This window comes from Ambystoma mexicanum, chromosome 10 (assembly GCF_040938575.1).
Source record: "Ambystoma mexicanum isolate Mex_15411 chromosome 10, UKY_AmexF1_1, whole genome shotgun sequence".
NCBI classification, from domain to species: Eukaryota; Metazoa; Chordata; class Amphibia; order Caudata; family Ambystomatidae; genus Ambystoma; species Ambystoma mexicanum.
In genome coordinates, this window is record NC_090932.1 from 521,411,816 (window position 1) to 521,425,946 (window position 14,131).

General features: G+C 45.9%; 25 non-coding genes and 9 pseudogenes across 25 annotated transcripts; all 34 read left to right on the top strand.

Moving 5' to 3' along the window:
• The first annotated feature begins 245 nt into the window (after window positions 1-245).
• On the top strand, window positions 246-354 carry LOC138495347 (5S ribosomal RNA; annotated as a pseudogene).
• Window positions 355-460: 106 nt separating this feature from the next.
• LOC138494216 (5S ribosomal RNA) lies at window positions 461-579 on the top strand. The gene has a single exon (XR_011277166.1). It is a non-coding gene; the product is annotated as a 5S ribosomal RNA (ribosomal RNA).
• A 679-nt stretch (window positions 580-1,258) lies between these two features.
• LOC138494021 (5S ribosomal RNA) lies at window positions 1,259-1,377 on the top strand. The gene has a single exon (XR_011276990.1). It is a non-coding gene; the product is annotated as a 5S ribosomal RNA (ribosomal RNA).
• A 106-nt stretch (window positions 1,378-1,483) lies between these two features.
• LOC138493689 (5S ribosomal RNA) lies at window positions 1,484-1,602 on the top strand. Its single transcript, XR_011276689.1, has one exon. It is a non-coding gene; the product is annotated as a 5S ribosomal RNA (ribosomal RNA).
• Window positions 1,603-2,281: 679 nt separating this feature from the next.
• On the top strand, window positions 2,282-2,400 carry LOC138493862 (5S ribosomal RNA). The gene has a single exon (XR_011276846.1). It is a non-coding gene; the product is annotated as a 5S ribosomal RNA (ribosomal RNA).
• A 106-nt stretch (window positions 2,401-2,506) lies between these two features.
• LOC138493691 (5S ribosomal RNA) lies at window positions 2,507-2,625 on the top strand. Its single transcript, XR_011276691.1, has one exon. It is a non-coding gene; the product is annotated as a 5S ribosomal RNA (ribosomal RNA).
• A 679-nt stretch (window positions 2,626-3,304) lies between these two features.
• LOC138496754 (5S ribosomal RNA) lies at window positions 3,305-3,423 on the top strand. The gene has a single exon (XR_011278237.1). It is a non-coding gene; the product is annotated as a 5S ribosomal RNA (ribosomal RNA).
• A 107-nt stretch (window positions 3,424-3,530) lies between these two features.
• On the top strand, window positions 3,531-3,649 carry LOC138493950 (5S ribosomal RNA). The gene has a single exon (XR_011276925.1). It is a non-coding gene; the product is annotated as a 5S ribosomal RNA (ribosomal RNA).
• A 106-nt stretch (window positions 3,650-3,755) lies between these two features.
• On the top strand, window positions 3,756-3,864 carry LOC138495549 (5S ribosomal RNA; annotated as a pseudogene).
• Window positions 3,865-3,970: 106 nt separating this feature from the next.
• Window positions 3,971-4,089, top strand: LOC138493418 (5S ribosomal RNA). Its single transcript, XR_011276442.1, has one exon. It is a non-coding gene; the product is annotated as a 5S ribosomal RNA (ribosomal RNA).
• A 680-nt stretch (window positions 4,090-4,769) lies between these two features.
• Window positions 4,770-4,888, top strand: LOC138494020 (5S ribosomal RNA). The gene has a single exon (XR_011276989.1). It is a non-coding gene; the product is annotated as a 5S ribosomal RNA (ribosomal RNA).
• A 106-nt stretch (window positions 4,889-4,994) lies between these two features.
• On the top strand, window positions 4,995-5,113 carry LOC138494578 (5S ribosomal RNA). The gene has a single exon (XR_011277495.1). It is a non-coding gene; the product is annotated as a 5S ribosomal RNA (ribosomal RNA).
• A 106-nt stretch (window positions 5,114-5,219) lies between these two features.
• Window positions 5,220-5,338, top strand: LOC138493693 (5S ribosomal RNA). The gene has a single exon (XR_011276692.1). It is a non-coding gene; the product is annotated as a 5S ribosomal RNA (ribosomal RNA).
• Window positions 5,339-6,017: 679 nt separating this feature from the next.
• On the top strand, window positions 6,018-6,136 carry LOC138493951 (5S ribosomal RNA). Its single transcript, XR_011276926.1, has one exon. It is a non-coding gene; the product is annotated as a 5S ribosomal RNA (ribosomal RNA).
• Window positions 6,137-6,242: 106 nt separating this feature from the next.
• On the top strand, window positions 6,243-6,361 carry LOC138493967 (5S ribosomal RNA). Its single transcript, XR_011276941.1, has one exon. It is a non-coding gene; the product is annotated as a 5S ribosomal RNA (ribosomal RNA).
• A 679-nt stretch (window positions 6,362-7,040) lies between these two features.
• LOC138495049 (5S ribosomal RNA) lies at window positions 7,041-7,149 on the top strand (annotated as a pseudogene).
• Window positions 7,150-7,255: 106 nt separating this feature from the next.
• On the top strand, window positions 7,256-7,374 carry LOC138493952 (5S ribosomal RNA). Its single transcript, XR_011276927.1, has one exon. It is a non-coding gene; the product is annotated as a 5S ribosomal RNA (ribosomal RNA).
• Window positions 7,375-7,480: 106 nt separating this feature from the next.
• Window positions 7,481-7,589, top strand: LOC138495550 (5S ribosomal RNA; annotated as a pseudogene).
• A 106-nt stretch (window positions 7,590-7,695) lies between these two features.
• LOC138493419 (5S ribosomal RNA) lies at window positions 7,696-7,814 on the top strand. Its single transcript, XR_011276443.1, has one exon. It is a non-coding gene; the product is annotated as a 5S ribosomal RNA (ribosomal RNA).
• Window positions 7,815-8,494: 680 nt separating this feature from the next.
• Window positions 8,495-8,613, top strand: LOC138494033 (5S ribosomal RNA). Its single transcript, XR_011277001.1, has one exon. It is a non-coding gene; the product is annotated as a 5S ribosomal RNA (ribosomal RNA).
• Window positions 8,614-8,719: 106 nt separating this feature from the next.
• On the top strand, window positions 8,720-8,838 carry LOC138493694 (5S ribosomal RNA). The gene has a single exon (XR_011276693.1). It is a non-coding gene; the product is annotated as a 5S ribosomal RNA (ribosomal RNA).
• A 464-nt stretch (window positions 8,839-9,302) lies between these two features.
• On the top strand, window positions 9,303-9,411 carry LOC138495722 (5S ribosomal RNA; annotated as a pseudogene).
• A 106-nt stretch (window positions 9,412-9,517) lies between these two features.
• LOC138494046 (5S ribosomal RNA) lies at window positions 9,518-9,636 on the top strand. Its single transcript, XR_011277012.1, has one exon. It is a non-coding gene; the product is annotated as a 5S ribosomal RNA (ribosomal RNA).
• A 106-nt stretch (window positions 9,637-9,742) lies between these two features.
• Window positions 9,743-9,861, top strand: LOC138494603 (5S ribosomal RNA). The gene has a single exon (XR_011277518.1). It is a non-coding gene; the product is annotated as a 5S ribosomal RNA (ribosomal RNA).
• A 679-nt stretch (window positions 9,862-10,540) lies between these two features.
• LOC138494468 (5S ribosomal RNA) lies at window positions 10,541-10,659 on the top strand. The gene has a single exon (XR_011277395.1). It is a non-coding gene; the product is annotated as a 5S ribosomal RNA (ribosomal RNA).
• A 106-nt stretch (window positions 10,660-10,765) lies between these two features.
• On the top strand, window positions 10,766-10,884 carry LOC138493953 (5S ribosomal RNA). The gene has a single exon (XR_011276928.1). It is a non-coding gene; the product is annotated as a 5S ribosomal RNA (ribosomal RNA).
• A 106-nt stretch (window positions 10,885-10,990) lies between these two features.
• On the top strand, window positions 10,991-11,109 carry LOC138494710 (5S ribosomal RNA; annotated as a pseudogene).
• A 679-nt stretch (window positions 11,110-11,788) lies between these two features.
• On the top strand, window positions 11,789-11,907 carry LOC138494060 (5S ribosomal RNA). The gene has a single exon (XR_011277025.1). It is a non-coding gene; the product is annotated as a 5S ribosomal RNA (ribosomal RNA).
• Window positions 11,908-12,013: 106 nt separating this feature from the next.
• On the top strand, window positions 12,014-12,132 carry LOC138494251 (5S ribosomal RNA). The gene has a single exon (XR_011277198.1). It is a non-coding gene; the product is annotated as a 5S ribosomal RNA (ribosomal RNA).
• A 106-nt stretch (window positions 12,133-12,238) lies between these two features.
• Window positions 12,239-12,347, top strand: LOC138495323 (5S ribosomal RNA; annotated as a pseudogene).
• Window positions 12,348-12,822: 475 nt separating this feature from the next.
• Window positions 12,823-12,931, top strand: LOC138495692 (5S ribosomal RNA; annotated as a pseudogene).
• Window positions 12,932-13,037: 106 nt separating this feature from the next.
• LOC138494058 (5S ribosomal RNA) lies at window positions 13,038-13,156 on the top strand. Its single transcript, XR_011277023.1, has one exon. It is a non-coding gene; the product is annotated as a 5S ribosomal RNA (ribosomal RNA).
• A 106-nt stretch (window positions 13,157-13,262) lies between these two features.
• Window positions 13,263-13,371, top strand: LOC138495417 (5S ribosomal RNA; annotated as a pseudogene).
• A 106-nt stretch (window positions 13,372-13,477) lies between these two features.
• On the top strand, window positions 13,478-13,596 carry LOC138494043 (5S ribosomal RNA). Its single transcript, XR_011277010.1, has one exon. It is a non-coding gene; the product is annotated as a 5S ribosomal RNA (ribosomal RNA).
• Window positions 13,597-14,131: the final 535 nt, after the last annotated feature.

The following is a 14,131-nucleotide window of genomic DNA, read 5'->3' on the forward strand; positions in this document are numbered from 1 at the left end:
CATAAGAGTAATACTCTTCGCATTTCTCAATTTTAGTGCTACACCACAATGAATGCGCCCGATCTCGGAAGCTAAGCAGTTTCGGGCCTAGTTAGTACCTGGATGGGAGACCGCCTGGGAATACCAGGTGCTGTAGGCTTTTTTGTGCTCCATGTTCAGGCAGTGAGCCATTTCTCAATTGGCTTTCAAAACTGCATGGTCTAGCCAACTAGATGCTTAAAGGTACAAATCTCAGAAGGCTCAGAGCCTACGGCCACACCACACTGAATGCGTCTGATCTCAGAAGCTAAGCAGTGTCAGGCCTAGTAAGTACCTGGATGGGAGACCGCCTGGGAATACCAGGTGCTGTAGGCTTTTTTGTGCTCCATGTTCAGGCAGTGAGCCATTTCTCAATTGGCTTTCAAAACTGCATGGTCTAGCCAACTAGATGCTTAAAGGTACAAATCTCAGAAGGCCCAGAGCCTACAGCCACACCACACTGAATGCGCCTGATCTCATCTGATCTCAGATGCTAAGCAGTGTCGGGCCTAGTTAGTACCTGGATGGGAGACCGCCTGGGAATACCAGGTTCTGTAGGCTTTTTTGTGCGCTATGATTAGTAATTGTGCCAATTCTCAATTTCTTTTTAAATTTGCTTATGATTCCAAAATAAATGTATCCCTTTTAATAGCGGAAATGTTGGACAACAACATGAGGGCTGGCGCTACCTATTTACATAAAATTAGCATACGGGTAGTGTGTTCATGGGTAATAAATCTACCTTCACATGTAATGCAGTTCAGAGAATATTGAGTCCATAAAGAGTCTTGAAAGAAAGCCATGGTTGTGTTGGTTGTTCTCTCCAACTCCCTGCAACAGAAACAGGATGGATGGAGTAAAGTTATCCTACCAGACATAGGAGTCCTGAATGGGCCCACAAGTCTTATATATCTCGCCTGATCGAGCCTGATCGGGTGATGAGCGTGGTATCATGTTGCAAGTGGCTTTATGGCTTAGCTTACTAACTGTAAATGCATAAGAGTAATACTCTTCGCATTTCTCAATTTTAGTGCTACACCACAATGAATGCGCCCGATCTCGGAAGCTAAGCAGTTTCGGGCCTAGTTAGTACCTGGATGGGAGACCGCCTGGGAATACCAGGTGCTGTAGGCTTTTTTGTGCTCCATGTTCAGGCAGTGAGCCATTTCTCAATTGGCTTTCAAAACTGCATGGTCTAGCCAACTAGATGCTTAAAGGTACAAATCTCAGAAGGCCCAGAGCCTACGGCCACACCACACTGAATGCGCCTGATCTCGTCTGATCTCAGAAGCTAAGCAGTGTCGGGCCTAGTTAGTACCTGGATGGGAGACCGCCTGGGAATACCAGGTGCTGTAGGCTTTTTTGTGCTCCATGTTCAGGCAGTGAGCCATTTCTCAATTGGCTTTCAAAACTGCATGGTCTAGCCAACTAGATGCTTAAAGGTACAAATCTCAGAAGGCCCAGAGCCTACAGCCACACCACACTGAATGCGCCTGATCTCATCTGATCTCAGAAGCTAAGCAGTGTCGGGCCTAGTTAGTACCTGGATGGGAGACCGCCTGGGAATACCAGGTTCTGTAGGCTTTTTTGTGCGCTATGATTAGTAATTGTGCCAATTCTCAATTTCTTTTTAAATTTGCTTATGATTCCAAAATAAATGTATCCCTTTTAATAGCGGAAATGTTGGACAACAACATGAGGGCTGGCGCTACCTATTTACATAAAATTAACATACGGGTAGTGTGTTCATGGGTAATAAATCTACCTTCACATGTAATGCAGTTCAGAGAATATTGAGTCCATAAAGAGTCTTGAAAGAAAGCCATGGTTGTGTTGGTTGTTCTCTCCAACTCCCTGCAACAGAAACAGGATGGATGGAGTAAAGTTATCCTACCAGACATAGGAGTCCTGAATGGGCCCACAAGTCTTATATATCTCGCCTGATCGAGCCTGATCGGGTGATGAGCGTGGTATCATGTTGCAAGTGGCTTTATGGCTTAGCTTACTAACTGTAAATGCATAAGAGTAATACTCTTCGCATTTCTCAATTTTAGTGCTACACCACAATGAATGCGCCCGATCTCGGAAGCTAAGCAGTTTCGGGCCTAGTTAGTACCTGGATGGGAGACCGCCTGGGAATACCAGGTGCTGTAGGCTTTTTTGTGCTCCATGTTCAGGCAGTGAGCCATTTCTCAATTGGCTTTCAAAACTGCATGGTCTAGCCAACTAGATGCTTAAAGGTACAAATCTCAGAAGGCCCAGAGCCTACGGCCACACCACACTGAATGCGCCTGATCTCGTCTGATCTCAGAAGCTAAGCAGTGTCGGGCCGAGTTAGTACCTGGATGGGAGACCGCCTGGGAATACCAGGTGCTGTAGGCTTTTTTGTGCTCCATGTTCAGGCAGTGAGCCATTTCTCAATTGGCTTTCAAAACTGCATGGTCTAGCCAACTAGATGCTTAAAGGTACAAATCTCAGAAGGCCCAGAGCCTACAGCCACACCACACTGAATGCGCCTGATCTCATCTGATCTCAGAAGCTAAGCAGTGTCGGGCCTAGTTAGTACCTGGATGGGAGACCGCCTGGGAATACCAGGTTCTGTAGGCTTTTTTGTGCGCTATGATTAGTAATTGTGCCAATTCTCAATTTCTTTTTAAATTTGCTTATGATTCCAAAATAAATGTATCCCTTTTAATAGCGGAAATGTTGGACAACAACATGAGGGCTGGCGCTACCTATTTACATAAAATTAACATACGGGTAGTGTGTTCATGGGTAATAAATCTACCTTCACATGTAATGCAGTTCAGAGAATATTGAGTCCATAAAGAGTCTTGAAAGAAAGCCATGGTTGTGTTGGTTGTTCTCTCCAACTCCCTGCAACAGAAACAGGATGGATGGAGTAAAGTTATCCTACCAGACATAGGAGTCCTGAATGGGCCCACAAGTCTTATATATCTCGCCTGATCGAGCCTGATCGGGTGATGAGCGTGGTATCATGTTGCAAGTGGCTTTATGGCTTAGCTTACTAACTGTAAATGCATAAGAGTAATACTCTTCGCATTTCTCAATTTTAGTGCTACACCACAATGAATGCGCCCGATCTCGGAAGCTAAGCAGTTTCGGGCCTAGTTAGTACCTGGATGGGAGACCGCCTGGGAATACCAGGTGCTGTAGGCTTTTTTGTGCTCCATGTTCAGGCAGTGAGCCATTTCTCAATTGGCTTTCAAAACTGCATGGTCTAGCCAACTAGATGCTTAAAGGTACAAATCTCAGAAAGCCCAGAGCCTACAGCCACACCACACTGAATGCGCCTGATCTCGTCTGATCTCAGAAGCTAAGCAGTGTCGGGCCTAGTTAGTACCTGGATGGGAGACCGCCTGGGAATACCAGGTGCTGTAGGCTTTTTTTGTGCTCCATGTTCAGGCAGTGAGCCATTTCTCAATTGGCTTTCAAAACTGCATGGTCTAGCCAACTAGATGCTTAAAGGTACAAATCTCAGAAGGCCCAAAGCCTACGGCCACACCACACTGAATGCGCCTGATCTCGTCTGATCTCAGAAGCTACGCAGTGTCGGGCCTAGTTAGTACCTGGATGGGAGACCGCCTGGGAATACCAGGTGCTGTAGGCTTTTTTGTGCTCCATGTTCAGGCAGTGAGCCATTTCTCAATTGGCTTTCAAAACTGCATGGTCTAGCCAACTAGATGCTTAAAGGTACAAATCTCAGAAGGCCCAGAGCCTACGGCCACACCACACTGAATGCGTCTGATCTCAGAAGCAAAGCAGTGTCGGGCATAGTTAATACCTGGATGGGAGACCGCCTGGGAATACCAGGTGCTGTAGGCTTTTTTGTGCTCCATGTTCAGGCAGTGAGCCATTTCTCAATTGGCTTTCAAAACTGCATGGTCTAGCCAACTAGATGCTTAAAGGTACAAATCTCAGAAAGCCCAGAGCCTACGGCCACACCACACTGAATGTGCCTGATCTCGTCTGATCTCAGAAGCTAAGCAGTGTCGGGCCTAGTTAGTACCTGGATGGGAGACCGCCTGGGAATACCAGGTGCTGTAGGCTTTTTTTGTGCTCTATGATTAGTAATTGTGCCACTTCTCAATTTCTTTTTAAATTTGCTTATGATTCCAAAATAAATGTATCCCTTTTAATAGCGGAAATGTTGGACAACAACATGAGGGCTGGCGTTACCTATTTACATAAAATTAACATACGGGTAGTGTGTTCATGGGTAATAAATCTACCTTCACATGTAATGCAGTTCAGAGAATATTGAGTCCATAAAGAGTCTTGAAAGAAAGCCATGGTTGTGTTGGTTGTTCTCTCCAACTCCCTGCAACAGAAACAGGATGGATGGAGTAAAGTTATCCTACCAGACATAGGAGTCCTGAATGGGCCCACAAGTCTTATATATCTCGCCTGATCGAGCCTGATCGGGTGATGAGCGTGGTATCATGTTGCAAGTGGCTTTATGGCTTAGCTTACTAACTGTAAATGCATAAGAGTAATACTCTTCGCATTTCTCAATTTTAGTGCTACACCACAATGAATGCGCCCGATCTCGGAAGCTAAGCAGTTTCGGGCCTAGTTAGTACCTGGATGGGAGACCGCCTGGGAATACCAGGTGCTGTAGGCTTTTTTGTGCTCCATGTTCAGGCAGTGAGCCATTTCTCAATTGGCTTTCAAAACTGCATGGTCTAGCCAACTAGATGCTTAAAGGTACAAATCTCAGAAGGCCCAGAGCCTAAGGCCACACCACACTGAATGCGCCTGATCTCGTCTGATCTCAGAAGCTAAGCAGTGTCGGGCCTAGTTAGTACCTGGATGGGAGACCGCCTGGGAATACCAGGTGCTGTAGGCTTTTTTGTGCTCCATGTTCAGGCAGTGAGCCATTTCTCAATTGGCTTTCAAAACTGCATGGTCTAGCCAACTAGATGCTTAAAGGTACAAATCTCAGAAGGCCCAGAGCCTACGGCCACACCACACTGAATGCGCCTGATCTCGTCTGATCTTAGAAGCTAAGCAGTGTCGGGCCTAGTTAGTGCCTGGATGGGAGCCCGCCTGGGAATACCAGGTGCTGTAGGCTTTTTTGTGCTCCATGTTCAGGCAGTGAGCCATTTCTCAATTGGCTTTCAAAACTGCATGGTCTAGCCAACTAGATGCTTAAAGGTACAAATCTCAGAAGGCCCAGAGCCTACAGCCACACCACACTGAATGCGCCTGATCTCATCTGATCTCAGAAGCTAAGCAGTGTCGGGCCTAGTTAGTACCTGGATGGGAGACCGCCTGGGAATACCAGGTTCTGTAGGCTTTTTTGTGCGCTATGATTAGTAATTGTGCCAATTCTCAGTTTCTTTTTAAATTTGCTTATGATTCCAAAATAAATGTATCCCTTTTAATAGCGGAAATGTTGGACAACAACATGAGGGCTGGCGCTACCTATTTACATAAAATTAACATACGGGTAGTGTGTTCATGGGTAATAAATCTACCTTCACATGTAATGCAGTTCAGAGAATATTGAGTCCATAAAGAGTCTTGAAAGAAAGCCATGGTTGTGTTGGTTGTTCTCTCCAACTCCCTGCAACAGAAACAGGATGGATGGAGTAAAGTTATCCTACCAGACATAGGAGTCCTGAATGGGCCCACAAGTCTTATATATCTCGCCTGATCGAGCCTGATCGGGTGATGAGCGTGGTATCATGTTGCAAGTGGCTTTATGGCTTAGCTTACTAACTGTAAATGCATAAGAGTAATACTCTTCGCATTTCTCAATTTTAGGGCTACACCACAATGAACGCGCCCGATCTCGGAAGCTAAGCAGTTTCGGGCCTAGTTACTACCTGGATGGGAGACCGCCTGGGAATACCAGGTGCTGTAGGCTTTTTTGTGCTCCATGTTCAGGCAGTGAGCCATTTCTCAATTGGCTTTCAAAACTGCATGGTCTAGCCAACTAGATGCTTAAAGGTACAAATCTCAGAAAGCCCAGAGCCTACGGCCACACCACACTGAATGCGCCTGATCTCGTCTGATCTCAGAAGCTACGCAGTGTCGGGCCTAGTTAGTACCTGGATGGGAGACCGCCTGGGAATACCAGGTGCTGTAGGCTTTTTTGTGCTCCATGTTCAGGCAGTGAGCCATTTCTCAATTGGCTTTCAAAACTGCATGGTCTAGCCAACTAGATGCTTAAAGGTACAAATCTCAGAAGGCCCAGAGCCTACAGCCACACCACACTGAATGCGCCTGATCTCGTCTGATCTCAGAAGCTAAGCAGTGTCGGGCCTAGTTAGTACCTGGATGGGAGACCGCCTGGGAATACCAGGTTCTGTAGGCTTTTTTGTGCGCTATGATTAGTAATTGTGCCAATTCTCAATTTCTTTTTAAATTTGCTTATGATTCCAAAATAAATGTATCCCTTTTAATAGCGGAAATGTTGGACAACAACATGAGGGCTGGCGCTACCTATTTACATAAAATTAACATACGGGTAGTGTGTTCATGGGTAATAAATCTACCTTCACATGTAATGCAGTTCAGAGAATATTGAGTCCATAAAGAGTCTTGAAAGAAAGCCATGGTTGTGTTGGTTGTTCTCTCCAACTCCCTGCAACAGAAACAGGATGGATGGAGTAAAGTTATCCTACCAGACATAGGAGTCCTGAATGGGCCCACAAGTCTTATATATCTCGCCTGATCGAGCCTGATCGGGTGATGAGCGTGGTATCATGTTGCAAGTGGCTTTATGGCTTAGCTTACTAACTGTAAATGCATAAGAGTAATACTCTTAGCATTTCTCAATTTTAGGGCTACACCACAATGAATGCGCCCGATCTCGGAAGCTAAGCAGTTTCGGGCCTAGTTACTACCTGGATGGGAGACCGCCTGGGAATACCAGGTGCTGTAGGCTTTTTTGTGCTCCATGTTCAGGCAGTGAGCCATTTCTCAATTGGCTTTCAAAACTGCATGGTCTAGCCAACTAGATGCTTAAAGGTACAAATCTCAGAAAGCCCAGAGCCTACGGCCACACCACACTGAATGCGTCTGATCTCAGAAGCTAAGCAGTGTCGGGCCTAGTTAGTACCTGGATGGGAGACCGCCTGGGAATACCAGGTGCTGTAGGCTTTTTTGTGCTCCATGTTCAGGCAGTGAGCCATTTCTCAATTGGCTTTCAAAACTGCATGGTCTAGCCAACTAGATGCTTAAAGGTACAAATCTCAGAAGGCCCAAAGCCTACGGCCACACCACACTGAATGCGCCTGATCTCGTCTGATCTCAGAAGCTACGCAGTGTCGGGCCTAGTTAGTACCTGGATGGGAGACCGCCTGGGAATACCAGGTGCTGTAGGCTTTTTTGTGCTCCATGTTCAGGCAGTGAGCCATTTCTCAATTGGCTTTCAAAACTGCATGGTCTAGCCAACTAGATGCTTAAAGGTACAAATCTCAGAAGGCCCAGAGCCTACGGCCACACCACACTGAATGCGTCTGATCTCAGAAGCAAAGCAGTGTCGGGCATAGTTAATACCTGGATGGGAGACCGCCTGGGAATACCAGGTGCTGTAGGCTTTTTTGTGCTCCATGTTCAGGCAGTGAGCCATTTCTCAATTGGCTTTCAAAACTGCATGGTCTAGCCAACTAGATGCTTAAAGGTACAAATCTCAGAAAGCCCAGAGCCTACGGCCACACCACACTGAATGTGCCTGATCTCGTCTGATCTCAGAAGCTAAGCAGTGTCGGGCCTAGTTAGTACCTGGATGGGAGACCGCCTGGGAATACCAGGTGCTGTAGGCTTTTTTTGTGCTCTATGATTAGTAATTGTGCCACTTCTCAATTTCTTTTTAAATTTGCTTATGATTCCAAAATAAATGTATCCCTTTTAATAGCGGAAATGTTGGACAACAACATGAGGGCTGGCGCTACCTATTTACATAAAATTAACATACGGGTAGTGTGTTCATGGGTAATAAATCTACCTTCACATGTAATGCAGTTCAGAGAATATTGAGTCCATAAAGAGTCTTGAAAGAAAGCCATGGTTGTGTTGGTTGTTCTCTCCAACTCCCTGCAACAGAAACAGGATGGATGGAGTAAAGTGATCCTACCAGACATAGGAGTCCTGAATGGGCCCACAAGTCTTATATATCTCGCCTGATCGAGCCTGATCGGGTGATGAGCGTGGTATCATGTTGCAAGTGGCTTTATGGCTTAGCTTACTAACTGTAAATGCATAAGAGTAATACTCTTCGCATTTCTCAATTTTAGTGCTACACCACAATGAATGCGCCCGATCTCGGAAGCTAAGCAGTTTCGGGCCTAGTTAGTACCTGGATGGGAGACCGCCTGGGAATACCAGGTGCTGTAGGCTTTTTTGTGCTCCATGTTCAGGCAGTGAGCCATTTCTCAATTGGCTTTCAAAACTGCATGGTCTAGCCAACTAGATGCTTAAAGGTACAAATCTCAGAAGGCCCAGAGCCTACGGCCACACCACACTGAATGCGCCTGATCTCGTCTGATCTCAGAAGCTAAGCAGTGTCGGGCCTAGTTAGTACCTGGATGGGAGACCGCCTGGGAATACCAGGTGCTGTAGGCTTTTTTGTGCTCCATGTTCAGGCAGTGAGCCATTTCTCAATTGGCTTTCAAAACTGCATGGTCTAGCCAACTAGATGCTTAAAGGTACAAATCTCAGAAGGCCCAGAGCCTACAGCCACACCACACTGAATGCGCCTGATCTCATCTGATCTCAGAAGCTAAGCAGTGTCGGGCCTAGTTAGTACCTGGATGGGAGACCGCCTGGGAATACCAGGTTCTGTAGGCTTTTTTGTGCGCTATGATTAGTAATTGTGCCAATTCTCAATTTCTTTTTAAATTTGCTTATGATTCCAAAATAAATGTATCCCTTTTAATAGCGGAAATGTTGGACAACAACATGAGGGCTGGCGCTACCTATTTACATAAAATTAACATACGGGTAGTGTGTTCATGGGTAATAAATCTACCTTCACATGTAATGCAGTTCAGAGAATATTGAGTCCATAAAGAGTCTTGAAAGAAAGCCATGGTTGTGTTGGTTGTTCTCTCCAACTCCCTGCAACAGAAACAGGATGGATGGAGTAAAGTTATCCTACCAGACATAGGAGTCCTGAATGGGCCCACAAGTCTTATATATCTCGCCTGATCGAGCCTGATCGGGTGATGAGCGTGGTATCATGTTGCAAGTGGCTTTATGGCTTAGCTTACTAACTGTAAATGCATAAGAGTAATACTCTTAGCATTTCTCAATTTTAGGGCTACACCACAATGAATGCGCCCGATCTCGGAAGCTAAGCAGTTTCGGGCCTAGTTAGTACCTGGATGGGAGACCGCCTGGGAATACCAGGTGCTGTAGGCTTTTTTGTGCTCCATGTTCAGGCAGTGAGCCATTTCTCAATTGGCTTTCAAAACTGCATGGTCTAGCCAACTAGATGCTTAAAGGTACAAATCTCAGAAGGCCCAGAGCCTACGGCCACACCACACTGAATGCGCCTGATCTCGTCTGATCTCAGAAGCTAAGCAGTGTCGGGCCTAGTTAGTACCTGGATGGGAGACCGCCTGGGAATACCAGGTGCTGTAGGCTTTTTTGTGCTCCATGTTCAGGCAGTGAGCCATTTCTCAATTGGCTTTCAAAACTGCATGGTCTAGCCAACTAGATGCTTAAAGGTACAAATCTCAGAAGGCCCAGAGCCTACAGCCACACCACACTGAATGCGCCTGATCTCATCTGATCTCAGAAGCTAAGCAGTGTTCGGCTTAGTTAGTACCTGGATGGGAGACCGCCTGGGAATACCAGGTTCTGTAGGCTTTTTTGTGCGCTATGATTAGTAATTGTGCCAATTCTCAATTTCCTTTTAAATTTGCTTATGATTCCAAAATAAATGTATCCCTTTTAATAGCGGAAATGTTGGACAACAACATGAGGGCTGGCGCTACCTATTTACATAAAATTAACATACGGGTAGTGTGTTCATGGGTAATAAATCTACCTTCACATGTAATGCAGTTCAGAGAATATTGAGTCCATAAAGAGTCTTGAAAGAAAGCCATGGTTGTGTTGGTTGTTCTCTCCAACTCCCTGCAACAGAAACAGGATGGATGGAGTAAAGTTATCCTACCAGACATAGGAGTCCTGAATGGGCCCACAAGTCTTATATATCTCGCCTGATCGAGCCTGATCGGGTGATGAGCGTGGTATCATGTTGCAAGTGGCTTTATGGCTTAGCTTACTAACTGTAAATGCATAAGAGTAATACTCTTAGCATTTCTCAATTTTAGGGCTACACCACAATGAATGCGCCCGATCTCGGAAGCTAAGCAGTTTCGGGCCTAGTTACTACCTGGATGGGAGACCGCCTGGGAATACCAGGTGCTGTAGGCTTTTTTGTGCTCCATGTTCAGGCAGTGAGCCATTTCTCAATTGGCTTTCAAAACTGCATGGTCTAGCCAACTAGATGCTTAAAGGTACAAATCTCAGAAAGCCCAGAGCCTACGGCCACACCACACTGAATGCGCCTTATCTCGTCTGATCTCAGAAGCTAAGCAGTGTCGGGTCTAGTTAGTACCTGGATGGGAGACCGCCTGGGAATACCAGGTGCTGTAGGCTTTTTTGTGCTCCATGTTCAGGCAGTGAGCCATTTCTCAATTGGCTTTCAAAACTGCATGGTCTAGCCAACTAGATGCTTAAAGGTACAAATCTCAGAAGGCCCAAAGCCTACGGCCACACCACACTGAATGCGCCTGATCTCGTCTGATCTCAGAAGCTACGCAGTGTCGGGCCTAGTTAGTACCTGGATGGGAGACCGCCTGGGAATACCAGGTGCTGTAGGCTTTTTTGTGCTCCATGTTCAGGCAGTGAGCCATTTCTCAATTGGCTTTCAAAACTGCATGGTCTAGCCAACTAGATGCTTAAAGGTACAAATCTCAGAAGGCCCAGAGCCTACGGCCACACCACACTGAATGCGCCAGATCTCGTCTGATCTCAGAAGCTAAGCAGTGTCAGGCCTAGTTAGTACCTGGATGGGAGACCGCCTGGGAATACCAGGTTCTGTAGGCTTTTTTGTGCTCTATGATTAGTAATTGTGCCACTTCTCAATTTCTTTTTAAATTTGCTTATGATTCCAAAATAAATGTATCCCTTTTAATAGCGGAAATGTTGGACAACAACATGAGGGCTGGCGCTACCTATTTACATAAAATTAACATACGGGTAGTGTGTTCATGGGTAATAAATCTACCTTCACATGTAATGCAGTTCAGAGAATATTGAGTCCATAAAGAGTCTTGAAAGAAAGCCATGGTTGTGTTGGTTGTTCTCTCCAACTCCCTGCAACAGAAACAGGATGGATGGAGTAAAGTTATCCTACCAGACATAGGAGTCCTGAATGGGCCCACAAGTCTTATATATCTCGCCTGATCGAGCCTGATCGGGTGATGAGCGTGGTATCATGTTGCAAGTGGCTTTATGGCTTAGCTTACTAACTGTAAATGCATAAGAGTAATACTCTTAGCATTTCTCAATTTTAGGGCTACACCACAATGAATGCGCCCGATCTCGGAAGCTAAGCAGTTTCGGGCCTAGTTACTACCTGGATGGGAGACCGCCTGGGAATACCAGGTGCTGTAGGCTTTTTTGTGCTCCATGTTCAGGCAGTGAGCCATTTCTCAATTGGCTTTCAACACTGCATGGTCTAGCCAACTAGATGCTTAAAGGTACAAATCTCAGAAAGCCCAGAGCCTACGGCCACACCACAGTGAATGCGCCTGATCTCGTCTGATCTCAGAAGCTAAGCAGTGTCGGGCCTAGTTAGTACCTGAATGGGAGACCGCCTGGGAATACCAGGTGCTGTAGGCTTTTTTGTGCTCCATGTTCAGGCAGTGAGCCATTTCTCAATTGGCTTTCAAAACTGCAAGGTCTAGCCAACTAGATGCTTAAAGGTACAAATCTCAGAAAGCCCAGAGCCTACGGCCACACCACAGTGAATGCGCCTGATCTCTTCTGATCTCAGAAGCTAAGCAGTGTCGGGCCTAGTTAGTACCTGAATGGGAGACCGCCTGGGAATACCAGGTGCTGTAGGCTTTTTTGTGCTCCATGTTCAGGCAGTGAGCCATTTCTCAATTGGCTTTCAAAACTGCAAGGTCTAGCCAACTAGATGCTTAAAGGTACAAATCTCAGAAGGCCCAGAGCCTACAGCCACACCACACTGAATGCGTCTGATCTCAGAAGCTAAGCAGTGTCGGGCCTAGTTAGTACCTGGATGGGAGACCGCCTGGGAATACCAGGTTCTGTAGGCTTTTTTGTGCTCTATGATTAGTAATTGTGCCACTTCTCAATTTCTTTTTAAATTTGCTTATGATTCCAAAATAAATGTATCCCTTTTAATAGCGGAAATGTTGGACAACAACATGAGGGCTGGCGCTACCTATTTACATAAAATTAACATACGGGTAGTGTGTTCATGGGTAATAAATCTATCTTCACATGTAATGCAGTTCAGAGAATATTGAGTCCATAAAGAGTCTTGAAAGAAAGCCATGGTTGTGTTGGTTGTTCTCTCCAACTCCCTGCAACAGAAACAGGATGGATGGAGTAAAGTTATCCAACCAGACATAGGAGTCCTGAATGGGCCCACAAGTCTTATATATCTCGCCTGATCGAGCCTGATCCAGCGCTGATCGGGTGATGAGCGTGGTATCATGTTGCAAGTGGCTTTATGGCTTAGCTTACTAACTGTAAATGCAAAAGAGTAATACTCTTAGCATTTCTCAATTTTAGGGTTACACCACAATGAATGCGCCCGATCTCGGAAGCTAAGCAGTTTCGGGCCTAGTTAGTACCTGGATGGGAGACCGCCTGGGAATACCAGGTGCTGTAGACTTTTTTGTGCTCCATGTTCAGGCAGTGAGCCATTTCTCAATTGGCTTTCAAAACTGCATGGTCTAGCCAACTAGATGCTTAAAGGTACAAATCTCAGACAGCCCAGAGCCTACGGCCACACCACACTGAATGCGCCTGATCTCGTCTGATCTCAGAAGCTAAGCAGTGTCGGGCCTAGTTAGTACCTGGATGGGAGACCGCCTGGGAATACCAGGTGCTGTAGGCTTTTTTGTGCTCCATGTTCAGGCAGTGAGCCATTTCTCAATTGGCTTTCAAAACTGCATGGTCTAGCCAACTAGATGCTTAAAGGTACAAATCTCAGAAGGCACAGAGCCTACGGCCACACCACACTGAATGCGTCTGATCTCAGAAGCAAAGCAGTGTCGGGCCTAGTTAATACCTGGATGGGAGACCGCCTGGGAATACCAGGTGCTGTAGGCTTTTTTGTGCTCCATGTTCAGGCAGTGAGCCATTTCTCAATTGGCTTTCAAAACTGCATGGTCTAGCCAACTAGATGCTTAAAGGTACAAATCTCAGAAAGCCCAGAGCCTACGGCCACACCACAATGAATGTGCCTGATCTCGTCTGATCTCAGAAGCTAAGCAGTGTCGGGCCTAGTTAGTACCTGGATGGGAGACCGCCTGGGAATACCAGGTGCTGTAGGCTTTTTTTGTGCTCTATGATTAGTAATTGTGCCACTTCTCAATTTCTTTTTAAATTTGCTTATGATTCCAAAATAAATGTATCCCTTTTAATAGCGGAAATGTTGGACAACAACATGAGGGCTGGCGCTACCTATTTACATAAAATTAACATACGGGTAGTGTGTTCATGGGTAATAAATCTACCTTCACATGTAATGCAGTTCAGAGAATATTGAGTCCATAAAGAGTCTTGAAAGAAAGCCATGGTTGTGTTGGTTGTTCTCTCCAACTCCCTGCAACAGAAACAGGATGGATGGAGTAAAGTTATCCTACCAGACATAGGAGTCCTGAATGGGCCCACAAGTCTTATATATCTCGCCTGATCGAGCCTGATCGGGTGATGAGCGTGGTATCATGTTGCAAGTGGCTTTATGGCTTAGCTTACTAACTGTAAATGCATAAGAGTAATACTCTTCGCATTTCTCAATTTTAGGGCTACACCACAATGAATGCGCCCGATCTCGGAAGCTAAGCAGTTTCGGGCCTAGTTACTACCT